Source organism: Phoca vitulina, unplaced genomic scaffold, assembly GCF_004348235.1.
Source record: "Phoca vitulina isolate PV1807 unplaced genomic scaffold, GSC_HSeal_1.0 scaffold16, whole genome shotgun sequence".
Taxonomy (NCBI): Eukaryota; Metazoa; Chordata; class Mammalia; order Carnivora; family Phocidae; genus Phoca; species Phoca vitulina.
This window is the reverse complement of record NW_022589719.1, coordinates 12,542,590-12,558,518: the sequence shown is the minus strand read 5'-3', so window position 1 is coordinate 12,558,518 and position 15,929 is coordinate 12,542,590. Positions and strand designations below refer to the sequence as shown.

The 15,929-nt window shown below is 38.4% G+C and overlaps 1 pseudogene; it reads right to left on the bottom strand.

The window, feature by feature from the left end:
- Positions 1-6,771: 6,771 nt before the first annotated feature.
- On the bottom strand, positions 6,772-7,160 carry LOC116638614 (annotated as a pseudogene).
- Between the last annotated feature and the right edge of the window lie 8,769 nt (positions 7,161-15,929).

Genomic DNA, 15,929 nt, shown 5'->3' with positions numbered 1-15,929 from the left:
TGAGAAACTTCTGCTAGAACTGGTTGGGTTTGTTTGTCATTTATAAAAATTGTGCACTTTTTAAATTAGCCCCCATAGTGGATTTCTTTTTTTAATTAATTAATTTATTTATTTAGAGGAGGGGGAGGGGTAGAGGTAGAAAGAATCCTGAAGCAGACTCCCTGCTGAGCGGAGCCTGAGACAAGGTTGATCACAGGACCCCGAAATCCTGACCTGAGCCAAAACCAAGTCCTATGAGCCACCCAGGTGCCCCAAGGCATTTCTTTTTAAGATTTCACTTTACTGGAGAAAATGTATTGGTATTTCATGAATTCATACTTAATTCATGATCAAGTATCTTACTAAAAACCCCCCACTTTGGCTTATTGTTGAATAATACTACAGCAATCATTATTAACCCAATTTTCACATAGCTGGAGTTCAACGACAGGTGTAAGGAATATGGCTTGTCCTTTCTGATATGCAGATAGTATCAAATTACTTTACCATTAATTATGTGACTAAGGTAGCCAAAGGAGTGATAATCATCACTTTTTTTTCTGCTACTATTGATTTGGTGTGCTTCAAACAAATGATTTCTTTCATAGGGTATAGGTTTTTTTTTTTTTTTTACCATATTTATTTATTTATTATTATTATTTTTTAAGTAATCTTTACACCCAACATGGGACTTGAATTCATGACCCCAAACTCACAACCCCGAGAGCAAGAGTCACGTGCTCTACCGACTGATCCAAACAGGTGCCCCTCAAACAAATGATTCTGATGTAAAACTAGAATGCTCAGATTTTTAATCTTTTAAAACCCTTTGTTTCCTTCATTTTATTAAGACTCTCTTGGCAACAAAAGCAAAAATAAGCAATGGGACTACATCAAACTAAAAAGCTTCTGGACAGCAATGGAAACCATCAGCAAAATGAAAAGGCAACCTACAGAATGGGAGAAGATATTTGAAAATGATATATCTGATAAAGGGTTAATATCCAAAATATATAAAGAACTCATACAACTCAATGGCCAAAAACAAACAATCTGATTTTAAAATGGCCAAAATAGATAAATAAAATAAAATGGGCAGAGGATCTGAACAGACATTTTTCCAAAAAAGGCATACAGATGGCCAATAGGTACATGAAAAGGTGTCCAACATCACTCATTGTTAGGAAAATGCAAATCAAAACCACAATGATATTATCACCTCACACCTGTTAGAATGTTTATTATCAAAAAGACAAGAAATAATAAGTTTTGGCAAGGATGTGGAGAAAAAGAAAGCTTTGTATGCTATTGATGGGAATGTAAATTGGTACAGCCACTATGGAAAACAGTATGGAGGTTCCAAAAAAATAGAAAATGGAACTACCATATGATGCAGCAATTCCACTTCTGGGTATTTATTTGAAGCAAACAAAAACACTAATTTGAAAAGATATCTGCAACCCCATGTACATTGTGGCATTATTTACAATAGCCAAAACATGAAAACAACCTAAGTGTCCAATGATGGATGAATGGATAAAGAAGATGTGATAGATATAAATATAAAAAACATAGAATAGGGGTGCCTGGGTGGCTCAGTCATTAAGCATCTGCCTTCGGCTCAGGTCATGATCCCAGGGTCCTGGGATCGAGTCCTGCATCGGGCTCCCTGCTCGGCGGGAAGCCTGCTTCTCCCTCTCCCACTCCCCCTGCTTGTGTTCCCTCTCTCGCTGTGTGTCTCTCTCTGTCAAATAAATAAATAAAATCTTAAAAAAAAAAAGAATATATAAATGTATATATGTAACTGTAATATATAAATATTTTATATAAATATATTATAAAATATATTAAAATGTGGCTAAATTTTATACATACATATAAAATATATAAGTATATATTGTGCATATATATTGTATATACTGTATGTATATATTTATAAAATTCAGCCGTAAAAAAGAAGGAAATCCTGCCATTCGTGACAACATGAATGGAACTTGAAGGCATATCCTAAATGAAATAAGTCAGACACAGAAAGACAAATGCCATATCTCAAGGGTCAGAAGTACGAATTTCCAATTATAAAATTTAAAAAGTGATACTCTATCTGTACACTGACACACAATGAAACACACTTGGGAAATCCCATCACTATTAAGATGGGATTGTACACTGTTGGCGGGAATGTAAATTGGTACAGTCACTATGGAAAACAGTATGGAGGTTCCAAAAGAATAAAAAATGGAACTACCATATGATGCAGCAATTCCACTTCTGGGTATTATGCAGAATTATATATATTACATTTATTTATATTTATAGTTTGTATATAAATATACAGAAACATTTATATATTCTGTTGTGCAGAATCAATTAATTGTTCATCTAGATCATTTAGGAATTGTTCATGTATATATAAGCAGTGCCTTTCTTTTTTTTTTTTTTAAAGATTTTATTTATTCATTTGAGACACAGAGATACAGAGAGAGAGCAGGAGCAGTGGGAGAGGCAGAGGGAGAGGGAGAGGAAGAAGCAGACTCCCCTCCGAGTCAGGAGCCCGACGTGGGGCTCGATCCCAGGACCCTGGGATCATGACCTGAGCCGAAGGCAGACGGTCAACCATCTGAGCCACCCAGGCGCCCCAAGCAGTGCCTTTCTATACAACTATTAATGTCTAGATGAAAATGATTAACTATTAATCCATTGTCAGTTGGACAAGAATTTTAAATTATTTCTTCAGTTATAGTGGTGGAGTTGCACAGATTATTTTATTCTCTTAACAGGCCCCCCTTTGGGCCAAGAAGACACATTGTCAAGCAGTTGGCTGGGGCTACGTGTGCATGTCATGATTAAGGGTGCGAGGAAAGACAAATGAGCCACATTGGGATTAAAACCATGATCTCATTGACCAAGAGTTCCAACTAACCAGCACAGAGATAATAAATATATACTTCTTGGAACTTTGCTCTTTTCCACAAGTGTTTTCTCTGTAGTCACTGAAGTATGGAGACATTTTATTCTCTCTAAACTTCCAACAGAACTCTTCGTGCCAGGGATAGCACATTCCATCCTTCTGTGTACTATTACCAGTAAACAATGAAATGACCATCATAGAGTTGAAAGTATGTGTTGCCTCATAAAAAGAATTTAGAAGAGTCTTTGGATGAAAAGCAGAGTATAGTGGTAGTATTGTACTATTGTGCAGAATATTATTTCACCAAAGATTATGAGGCATACATATTTTACTGAGAGTCTTTTGTGGGCTAAATTCATGTCCTGAAAACATGGCATTTTAGATAACATAAATTTATGGAGATTGTGGATTTTTCTCCCAGAAAATGAATACATCTTTTATACAATTTTCAGGATCGAGGATAATAATGAAACTGTGGAAGCAAAGTTCTAAAATATTCTTTATTTTTATGCAATAGCAAGTTGTTTTCAGAGTTGGTAAGATCCGTTTTTAAAAATTATTTCTATTTCAAATGAATCATTTGCTGAACAAGCTCCCATGAAAGGCGAGGAAACAGAATAAGAAGGGAAAAGAGAACATGAATCAATAATTTATCAAAATGTGGTTGGGTCATACTCTAGTTTACAAAGAACAGAAGTTCATTCAGTTTTAAGGGAAAAGGGGGTTAACTGTTAAGGGCATGTGCGGTTTAAAATTATTAAGCCATTTCATAACCGAGACAGTTCAAGGACTGGTTATACCAGAGTCCACATGGTCTTTCTCTCCTGGTATCTCTCTACTTTCTCCAACCTTTCAAGTAGGGTACATGTGATTGGATTGCTTAATTCATTAGTGGAGAGTCTATCTACAGGGTAGATTCTGACTTCGATGCCCATCCCTGACAAAAGTGTTTAGCTTCTCTTAAAAGGCAATTGGAGGGGCGCCTGGGTGGCTCAGTCAGTTGACCATTGCCTTCCGCTCAAGTCATGATCCCAGGGTCCTGGGATCAGGCCGGCGCCGGGCTCCCTGCTTGGCAGGGAGCCTACTTCTCCCTCTCCCTCTGCCCGCCGCGCCCCCTGCTTGTGCTCTCTCTCTGTGTCAAATGAATAAATAAAATCTTAAGAAAAAAAAAAGGCAATTAGAGTCAGTATAAAGTCTATGCCATACTAGTTAGCATCAGCCCCCGATTTTTTTCTTAAAGATTTTATTTTTAAGTATTCTCTATACCCAGCGTGGGGCTGGAACCCAAACCCCAAGACCAAGAGTCTCATGCTCCACCAACTAAGCCAGCCAGGTACCCTCTGGCCCCACATTTTTAAAAACAAAAAAACAGCTCTTCACAGAAATCAAAATTGTATATATCAAATGTTTTCTACAATGGGAAAAATGTGTACATATGACTGAATACAAAAAGGGACTATGTGAAATAAAAACTGTTTTTCGAAGTGGTGAGATTATAATTGGCTTTTTTTTCTCCTCTCGGTTTTTGCCAATATTGTTGTTCTAGTTCTTGACTAATTTAAGAACGTTTTTTCAATATTTAGAACAATGAATATAATTTTAACAATGCCCAGATGGTTTTTAACTGATTATCTCGCTCTCTCTTTTTTTTTTTTTTTGCTTTTCAAATCATTTTAAAAGCCAGCAGTAGAGTCAGATTAAATTAGGAAATATGTAAGAGATGTGTTTAATTAACAATTCAAGATGAGTCAATAGTCTTTCCAGTCTTTTTCATCATGTACATAGAGAATTCATTACTTGGTAGTGTTATTGATACTTTAAAAAATAAAGTCCCCATTATATTTGTGTCCTTCTCACACAAGCCTTCAAACTATTTGCCCACCCCTCTGCCTATCTGTGGTCATGCTCCTTTCTTATAAAATACATCAAAACATCAAAAGCAGACTCAAACATTAGAAAAACAGCTGTGAGTGTGAGGAGGTGGGGTACACTTAATGTGTTTATAGCAAGTGGGTAAATTATATCAAGTATAACAGGCACCCAGCCTTTTAGGACAATTTTGACTGACAAGAGTTTAAAATTAATAATAATGGTAGAAATCTCTAAAGAATTTAGAGATTTAAAAACCCAGTTAGTTGGCTAACAGAGCTTTTGCTTTATTATCAGTGATGCTTAATTGATTTTTTTCAGGTCCTTAAGGACCAATATTAACTTTCCTACCCAGCAGATACACTTCTAAATGTTTAGGATGGTGGATCAGGTGGATATATATTTACCAAAGTGCCTAATTACAATGATTGCTCAGCAATTTAACAAATGCCATTTATGTTCCTAACGAACTTCTAATGTAAACTCTAAGAAATTCGTTCCATAATCATATGGTAAGTATACTTGGCCTGTATTCTAGAATTCTGATTAGTATTTCTAATTGATAATCAATAAGAAAGTAACATTCTTACCATGTTAGTTTAATCAAGTGGAAATTGTATTTGTCTGCCACCTGGGGGATTCATGGAAACACTGCAAGTGGTGAAATTCATAGTAATAGTAATAAATATATTAAATATTAATATATATTATATATTATAATTATATTAAGCATATTAATATATTAAGTATATTGATATACATTAGATATATTAAATAAATATAGTAATAAAATATTACAATATATGTGTTAATAGCATCGGTCTTATGAATGATGTTGGCTGATATGTTATATATATATGAATAATATATAATATATATTATATAGAGAGACACACATATATACGTGTGTGTATATACGTAATTTTGGCCAATGAGGTATTGGCAAAACCAAGATATGAGTATATATGTATCTTGGAGGTAAAGTGATGAAAATGTTTCCAAAAGAAAGGAGTGATATGCTTTGTCAAATATTACTGGTAGATCAAATAAGACTGACCACAGTCTTAGGTAATTGGGAGTTCATAGATGGCCAGAAAAGGAGCTGTTTGGGGATGTCTTATGGTTTTTATTGCTGTCATGAGTATATTTTATCATTTATAACATTTTTCTAATCCATTACTGATGGAGTATAGGGAACTCTTAATTTCTGTAAGTTGATCTTCTATTTGACCACCTTACTGGATTTTATTGTTATTTCTAATAGTTTATCAATTGACTTACCTGTATCTTCGAGGTAGAAAATCATATTGTTTGAAAATATTGACAGATCTGTCTCACTTTTCAACATTTATACTTTGTTTGGCATTAACTGGGACCTCCAGTGCAGCATTAAGCAGATGTGAAAGTGACCATTACTGTAATTTAAACTGACCTGCTGTAGATTTCTGGGAAATAGTCTTTATCAAGCAGGGAAGTTTCCTTCTGTTCCTAGTTTTTAAAGATTCCCTTTTTTTCTCTCTCTCTCTCTCTTTTTTTCATTTTTTAAAAAACTGAAAATCTTAAAAAAAAAGATTTTATTTATTTATTTGTCAGAGAGGAAGAGAGAGAGAGCACAAGCAGGGAGAGCGGCAGGCAGAGGGACAAGCAGACTCCCTGCTGAGCAGGGAGCCCAATGTGGGGCTCGATTCCAGGACCCTGGGATCATGACCTGAGCTGAAGGCAGACACTTAACCAACTGAGCCACCCAGGCACCCTTTTTTTTTTCACCTTTTTAAACTGCTTTATGAACTTCACAATATATAATGAGCATCTTGCCATACAATAGGGTAAAACTCCCCTGCTGACAGAATCTTACAGATTGGGTCAAAATACAACATTCAATTAGAAGCTGGCCATCGGAAACCCACAAGAGACATCTACCACCGAAAGGTTTACAACAAAGGTACATGGAGAACATGCAAGTTTAGGAAGCAGATGAGTCTTCCTATTAACTTGAGGGAAAATATCAGGATTCAAGTCATAAGGCAAAACACAACATGATGGTCATGGTAAGGAAGGTCAGTGCTAATTGCATGCAGACTGTGACTGAATTACTTTTCCCTCAGCTTTTCCATCCGCTGTCTCACCACCTCCCCAATCCTTTCCATATTCTCTTCTCTCATCCTTGCCTGCAGCTCTCCAAGTCTCTGAATCATGTCCCACCTACACTGCGGGATGGGCTGCCTAACACGCATCCACCTATGATTTACTCTAGGCACACAATATTCACCAGCTTCCAAAGGGAGGACCAAGGACTCTCCTTTATTAGCAACTTGCTCCTATTCATCCTTTTTTCTGTTTTCCTGGCTGGCATTTTCCATGTTGAGATTTTTTTTACTGCTTGCTCCTCTTTGGACGCCATTGCACCTGCACCTATCCTTGAAGAGTCCTACTCTGGATTCTGGCTGAGAGTGCTTAGCGGTGACACTTAGGCCCACCCCCCCCCCACGCCTCCTACTCTTTGGGGCCATCCCTGGCCCACACACCCTCTGAGACTTCCCTGTTCCTAAATCCTAAATGGGTGTGGAATTTTATCAAATACTTTTTAACAAATATCAAATGATAATGATTTTCTTTTTTGTTCTTATGACAATATATTTAATAGATTTCCAAATGTTAATCCATCCTTATGCACATATCTAACTATCCTGTATTTTATATTTTCTTTTAAGCTCAGCAATGTTTTCAATTTGCTAATTTTAACTTCAGATTCTTCCAGTTTTGTTCATAAGTAAAACTGGCCTTGGAATTTGTTAGGAAGGGCCAACCTTGCACAATTTGAGTATTGGAATTATTTTCAGCTCTAAAATGTTGTTAGGAATTAATGAAAAGAATGAACTAAATAAATTCTAAAAAATGTTCAATAGGAGAGTGTCTAAGATGGCAGAGGAGTAGGAGACCTAAATTTCGTCTGGTCCCAGGAATTCAGCTAGATAGTTATCAAACCATTCTGAACACCTGCGAACTCAACCGGAGATCAAAGAAAAGAATAGCAGCAACTCTGAGCAGAAAAGCAACCACTTTCTGGAAGGTAGGACGTGTGGCGTGATTCCGAGGAGATATTCGGGAGGATAGACGGCGGGGGAGGGGGCCTCCGTCGGCCGCTTCTGGCAAGTGATAGAGCCACAGAGCACAAAATCGGAACTTTTAGAAGTCAGCTCCACTGAGGGACGTCGCTCCAGTGGCTAAGCGGGGGTGGAACCCTCGCGGGACAGGGTGGTCTCAGGACCCTCGGGGTCACAGAAAGACCGGGGGTGCCTGAGTGCGGCAGAGTCCCCAGGTATCGGAGCGGGGAAGCCGGCTGCAGAGACGGAGCCGAGGCACGGGCTCTCAGCTCGGGGTTGCCATAAACTGTGATCCACAGCACAGTCGGGCCCCTGCTCCTCCAGCAGGGACCCAAAAAGCGGCAGATCCCGGGGAGACTCACCTTCCTCCCCCAGGAGGAGCAGCGCGGGAGCACACCGCAGGGATCTGCTGGGTTTGGAGACTCCACCCGGGGTCGGGTGCCAGAGATAGAAACGCGCGGTCACAGGCTGGGTGAGCACAGAGTGCGGCCAGAGACCGGGGAGACGGGAGTGACTGAAGGCTTTTCTCTTGGGGCGCACTGAGCAGTGGGGCCCTGAGTTCTCGGCTCCTCTGGGGCGGAGATAGGGAGGCTGCCATTTTCACTCTCCGCCTCCAAAGCTGTACGGAAAGCTTGCAGGGAACAAAAGCTCCCAAGAGCAAACCGGAGCAGATCACTTAGCCCGGACCGGGCAAGGGCGGGGCAATTCCGCCTCCGGCAAAGACATTTGGGAACCATGGCAACGGGCCCCTCCCCCAGAAGATCAGCGAGAACAGCCAGCCAAGACCAAGTTTACCGATCAATGAGAACAGCAGAACTCCAGCGCTAGGGGAATACTGCACATAGAATCCATGGCTTTTTCCCCATGATGCTTTAGTCTTTCAAAGTTAATTTTTAAAATTTTCTTTATTTTTTTCTTTTTCTAAAAATTTTTCTTCTTTCCTTTTTCAACCAACTTCTTATCAATTCCTTTTTGAAAATCTTTTTTAATTTTCATTTTTACAGTCATATTCTATCCCTTCATTGTATTTAAGCTTATTTTTGTATATATATGTTATTCTTTCTTTAAAATTTTGGGATGCAATTTCTTCTAACAGACCAAAATACACCCAAAATCTAGTGTATGGCTCTGTTCTATTCACCCACCTGATCATATTCTCCCCTCCCCCGCCAAAGTTTCCGGTCTCTTCTTCTTTTTTTTTTTTTTAGTTTCCGGTCTCTTCTAAGTTGGTTTAGTGTTTATTTCTCTGGGGTCGTTGTTGCCTTTTGTTGTCTTATTCATCTATTGCTCTCTGGACAGAATGACAAAATGGAAAAACTCACCTCAAAAAAGAGAACAAGAGGCAGTACTGACTGCCAGGGACCTAATCAATATGGACATTAGTAAGATGTTGGAATTAGAGTTCAGAATAACAATTATAAAGATACTAGCTGGGCTTGAAAAAAGCATAGAAGGAACTAGAGAATCACTTTCTGGAGAAATAAAAGAACTAAAATCTAACCAAGTCAAAATCAAAAAGCCTATTAATGAGATGCAATCAAAAATGGAGGCTCTAACTGCTAGGATAAATGAGGCAGAAGAGAGAATTAGTGATGTAGAAGACCAGATGATGGACATAAAGAAGCTGAGAAAAAGAGAGACAAACAACTACTGGATCACGAGGGGAGAATTCAAGAGATAAGTGATACCATAAAACGGAACAATATTAGAATAATTGGGATCCCAGATGAAGAAGAAGGGGGGGCAGAAGGTATATTGGAGCAAATTATAGTGGAGAACTTCCCTAATTTAGGGAAGGAAACAGGCATCAAAATCCAGGAGGCACAAAGAGCTCCCCTCAAAATCCATAAAAAAGGGCCAACACCCCGACATCTAATAGTAAAACTTACAAGTCTCAGACACAAAGAGAAAATCCTGAAAGTAGCTCGGGACAAGAGGTCTGTAACCTACAATGGTAGAAACATTAGATCGGCAGGAGACCTATCCACAGAGACCTAGCAGGCCAGAAAGGACTGGCATGATACATTCCAGGGACTAAATGAGAAAAATATGCAGCCAAGAATACTTTAACCAGCTAGGCTGTCATTGAAAATAGAAGGAGTGATAAAAACAACTTCCAGGACAAACAGAAACTAAAAGAATTTGTGATCACCAAGCCACCCCTGCAAGAAATATTGAAATGGGTCCTTTAAGCAAAGGGAGAGCCCAAAAGTAACTAGATCAGAAAGGAACAGAGACAATATACAGTAACAGTCACCTTATAGGCAATACAATGGCCCTAAATTTATATCTTTCAGTAGTTATGCTGAATGTAAATTGGCTAAATGCCCCAATCAAAAGATACAGGGTATCAGATAAAAAAGCAAGACCCATCGATATGCTGTCTGCAAGAGACTCATTTTAGACCCAAAGACACCCCCAGATTGAAAGTGAGGGGCTGGAAAACCATTACCATGCTAATGGACATCAAAAGAAAGCTAGGGTGTCAATCCTTATATCAGACAAATTAGATTTTAAACCAAAGACTGTAATAAGAGATGAGGAAGGACACTATATTATAATTAAAGGATCTATCCAACAAGATCTAACAATTGTAAATATCTATGCCCCTAACATGGGAGCAGCCAATTATATAAGCCAATTAATAACAAAATCAAAGAAATGCATTGACAATAATACAATAATAGTAGGGGACTTTAACAACCCCCTCACTAAAATGGACAGATCATCCAAGCAAAAGATCAACAAGGAAATAAAGGCTTTAAATGACACACTGGACCAAATGGACTTCACAGATATATTCAGAACATTCTATCCCAAAGCAACAGAATACACATTCTTCTCTAGTGCACATGGAACATTCTCCAGAATAGATCACATCCTGGGTCACAAATCAGGTCTCAACTGGTACCAAAAGATTGGGATCATTCCCTGCATATTTTCGGGCCACAATGCTTTGAAACTGGAACTCAATCACAAGAGGAAAGTTGGAAAGAACTCAGATATATGGAGGCTAAAGAGCATCCTACTAAAGAATGAATGGGTCAACCAGGAAATTAAAGATGAATTTAAAAATTCATGGAAACAAATGAAAATGAAAACACAACTGTTCAAAATCTTTGGGATGCAGCAAAGGCAGTCCTAAGAGGAAAGTATATAGCAATACAAGCCTTTCTCAAGAAACAAGAAAGGTCTCAAATACACAACCTAACCCTACACCTAAAGGAGCTGGAGAAAGAACAGCAAATAAAGCCTAAACCCAGCAGGAGAAGAGAAATAATAAAGATCAGAGCAGAAATCAATGAAATAGAAACCAAAGGAACAGTAGAACAGATCAACGAAATTAGGAGCTAGTTCTTTGAAAGAATTAATAAGATTGATAAACCCCTGGCCAGACTTATCAAAAAGAAAAGAGAAAGGACCCAAATAAATAAAATCATGAATGAAAGAGGAGAGATCACAACCAATACCAAAGAAATACAAACAATTATAAGAACATTTTATGAGCAACTACATGCCAGCAAATTAGATAATCTGGAAGAAATGGATGCATTCCTAGAGATGTATAAACTACCAAAACTGAACCAGGAAGAAATAGAAAACATGAACAGGCCCATAACCAGCAAAGAAATTGAAGCAGTAATCAAATCTCCCAACAAACAAGAGCCCAGGGCCAGATGGCTTCCCAGGGGAATTCTACCAAACATTTAAGAAGAATTAATACCTATTCTTCTGAAACTCTTCCAAAAAATACAAATGGAACGAAAACTTCCAAACTCTTTTTATGAGGCTAACATTACCTTGATCCCAAAACCAGAGAAGGACCCCACCAAAAAGAACTACAGACCAATATCCCTGATGAACACAGATGCAAAATTTCTCACCAAAATACTAGCCAATGGGATCTAACACTACATTAAAAGGATTATTCACCACGACCAAGTGGGATTTATTCCTGGGCTGCAAGGTTGGTTCAACATCCACAAATCAATCACTGTGATACAATACATCAATAAAAGAAAGGACAAGAACCATATGATCCTCTCAATAGATGCAGAAAAAGCATTTGACAAAGGGCAGCATCCTTTCTTGATTAAAACTCTTCACAGTATAGGGATAGAGGATACATACCTCAATATCATAAAAGCCATCTATGAAAAACCTACAGCGAATATCATTCTCAATGGGGAAAACCTGAGAGCTTTCCCCCTAAGGTCAGGAACATGGCAAGGATGTCACTATCACCACTGCTATTCAACATAGTATTAGACGTCCTAGGCTCAGCAATCAGACAACAAAAAGAAAGAAAAGGCATCTGAATCGGCAAAGAAGAAGTCAAACTCTCACTCTTTGCAGATGATATGCTACTTTATGTGGAAAACCCAAAAGACTCCACCCCAAAATTGCTAGAACTCATACAGGAATTCAGTAAAGTGGCAGGATATAAAATCAATGCACAGAAATAAGTTGCATTTCTATACACCAACAACGAGACAGAAGAAAGGGAAATTAATGATTGGATCCCATTTACAATTGCACCCAAAACCATAAGATACCTAGGAATAAATCTAACCAAAGAAGCAAAGGATCTGTACTCAGAAAACTATAGAATACATGAAAGAAATTGAGGAAGACACAAAGAGATGGAAAAATATTCCATGCTCATGGATTGGAAGAACAAATATTGTTAAAATGTCTATGCTACCTGGAGCAATCTACACATTCAATGTAATCCCTATCAAAATACCTTCAACTTTTTTCACAGAACTGGAACAAATAATCCTAAAATTTGTAAGGAAGCAGAAAAGACCCCAAATAGCCATAGGAATGTTGAAAAAGAAAACTAAAACTGGTGGCATCACAATTCTGGACTTCAAGCTCTATTACAAAGCTGTCATCATCAAGACAGTATGGTACTGGCACAAAAACAGACACATAGATCAATGGAACAGAACAGAGAATTCAGAAAAGGACCCTCAACTCTATGCTCAACTAATCTTTGACAAAGCAGGAAAGAATATCCAATGGAAAAAAGAGTCTCTTCAACAAATGGTGTTGGAAAAATTGGCCAGCCACATGCAGAAGAATGAAACTGGGCCGCTTTCTTACACCATAAACAAAAATAAACTCAAAATAGATGAAAGACCTAAATGTGAGACAGGAATCCATCAAAATCCTAGAGGAGAACACAGGCAGCAATCTCTTTGACCTCGGCCACAGCAACTTCTTGCTAGACACATCTCCAAAGGCAAGAGAAACAAAAGCAAAAGTGAACTATTGGAACTTCATCAAGATAAAAAACTTCTGCACAGTGAAAGAAAAAATCAACAAAACTAAAAGGCAACCTATGGAATGGGAGAAGATGTTTGCAAATGTCTTATCAGATAAAGGGTTAGTATCCAAAATCTATGAAGAACTTATCAAACTCAACACCCAAAAAACAAAAACCCTGGTCAAGAAATGGGCAGAAGACATGAACAGACATTTCTGCAAAGAAGACATCCAAATGGCCAACAGACACATGAAAAAGTGCTCAACATCACTCGGCATCAGGGAAATACAAATCAAAAACCACAATGAGGTACCACCTCACACCAGTCAGAATGGCTAAAATTAACAACTCAGGAAACAACAGATGTTGGTGAGGATGCGGAGAAAGGGGAACCCTCCTACACTGTTGGTGGGAATGCAAGCTGCTGCAGCCACTCTGGAAAACAGTATGGGGGTTCCTCAAAAAGTTGAAAATAGAGTTACCCTATGACCCAGCAATTGCACTACTGGGTATTTACCCCAAAGATACAAATGTAGTGATCCAAAGGGGCACCTGCACCCCAATATTTATAGCAGCAATGTCCACAATAGCCAAACTATGGAAAAGCCCAGATGTCCATCGACAGATGAATGGATAAAGATGAGGTATATATATATAATGGAATATTACACAGCCATCAAAAAAAGAAATCTTGCCATTTGCAATGATGTGGATGGAACTAGAGGGTATTATGCTAAGTGATATAAGTCAATTAGAGAAAGACAATTATCATATGATTTCACTGATACGTGGAATTTAAGAAACAAGGCAGAGGATCATAGGGGAAAAAAGGAAAAAATGAAACAAGACAAAACCAAAGAGGAAGACAAACCATAAAAGACTCTTAATCTCAGGAAACAAACTGAGGGTTGCTGGAGGGGAGGGGGGCAGGGGGACGGGGTGGCTGGGTGAGGGATACTGGGGAGAGTATGTGTTGTGGTGAGCACTGTGTGTTGTGTAAGACTGATGAATCACAGACCCTTGAAACAAATAACACATTATATGTTAATAATAAAAAAATAAATAAAAATGTTGAATGACAAATATAATACAGGACAAATTCCCAAGCACTTGTTAATAATTTGCACATTTCAAGCAATAGCTAAAACCAAATTTTGATCCACTCAAAAGTACTCTATGAGAGAATAAATATAATCTAGTGGAAGAGATAAAATATGAATACAAATAACACAAGGCAGTAGGTGAGAATTGTTATAAGGACTTTAAAGATGGAGATTAAGGACGCCTGGGTGGCTCAGTCCATTAAGTGTCTGCCTTCGGTTCAGGTCGTGATCCCAGGGTCCTGGGATCAAGTCCCACATCAGGCTCCTTGCTCAGCAGGGAACCTGCTTTGCCCTCTCCCTGCAGCTTCCCCTGCTTGTTCTTGCTCTCTCTCTCTCTCTGACAAATAAAAATCTTTAAGAATAAATAAATATTTGTATATTTAGAATTACCAAAACAAATGTACTTTTACCTTTTATTTCTAACCCTGTGTGTTAGAGCAGTTGAATGCTCTTCTGCTTTCTTTTTAGATCACATTGTTGGGCGCCTGGGTGGCTCAGTTGGTTAAGCAACTGCCTTCGGCTCAGGTCATGATCCTGGAGTCCCGGGATCGAGTCCCACATCGGGCTCCCTGCTCAGCAGGGGGTCTGCTTCTCCCTGTGCCCTCTTCCCTCTCATGCTCTCTGTCTCTCATTCTCTCTCTCAAATAAATAAATAAAATCTTTAAATAAATAAATAAATAAATCACATTGTTAAGCTGTGGATTTGTACTCAATAATGACTTAGGATAAACATTATTTTCATTCATCACATGTTAGACATTTTTCTTTTCCTTGTAAGCAGATTCAAACTAGATAGTCAATAAAACATCTTTTAAATCCCACCAAAAAAAAAAAAGAATAAATAAATAAAGGTGGAGATTACTTCTGGCTTGGTTGATCTGACAAGGTATCACATAAGAACACCTGGCAGAGTGCAGATATGTGCAATTTATATCACAGAGGGCTAATCTCCCTTCTACATAAAGAGCTCCTAGACATTGAGAAGAAAGGAACTAACACCCAATAGAATAATGGGCAAATGCCAGCAATAGAGAGTCCAAGGGACAATACAAATGGTTTTTTTTTTTTTTTTTAAGATTTTATGTATTTATTTGAGAGAGAGAATGAGATAGAGAGAGCATGAAGGGGGGAGGGTCAGAGGGAGAAGCAGACTTCCCGCTGAGCAGGGAGCCCGATGCGGGACTCGATCCCGGGACTCCAGGATCATGACCTGAGCCGAAGGCAGTCGCTTAACCAACTGAGCCACCCGGGCGCCCTACAAATGGTTTTTAACATATTAAAATTTTCTCAACTTCACTTAGGACAGAAGAAATGCAAAATGAATCTTTATTGTGCTACCACTTCTCACTTATCAGACTGGCAAATATCTGAAAGTTTGACAACATACTCTATGGCAGGTCTGTGGGGAAAGAAGCACTCTCAGACATTGGTGGTAAGAGAGGAAAAGGACACAAGCTAACAAAATTAGAAATATCTAATACCTACCAAAATAAGAAATGCATTCACCTTTTAACTCAACAATCCCATTTCTTAGAACCTATCCTGAAGATAGCTCCACAAATAGAAACAACATATGCATATTGTTATCCATTGTGGTATTATTTGTAATAGTAAAAGATTGGAACAACCTACCTATCAATAGGGAAGGAGTTGAAGAAACTATGGTATATCCTTACAATGGAGCCCTACGC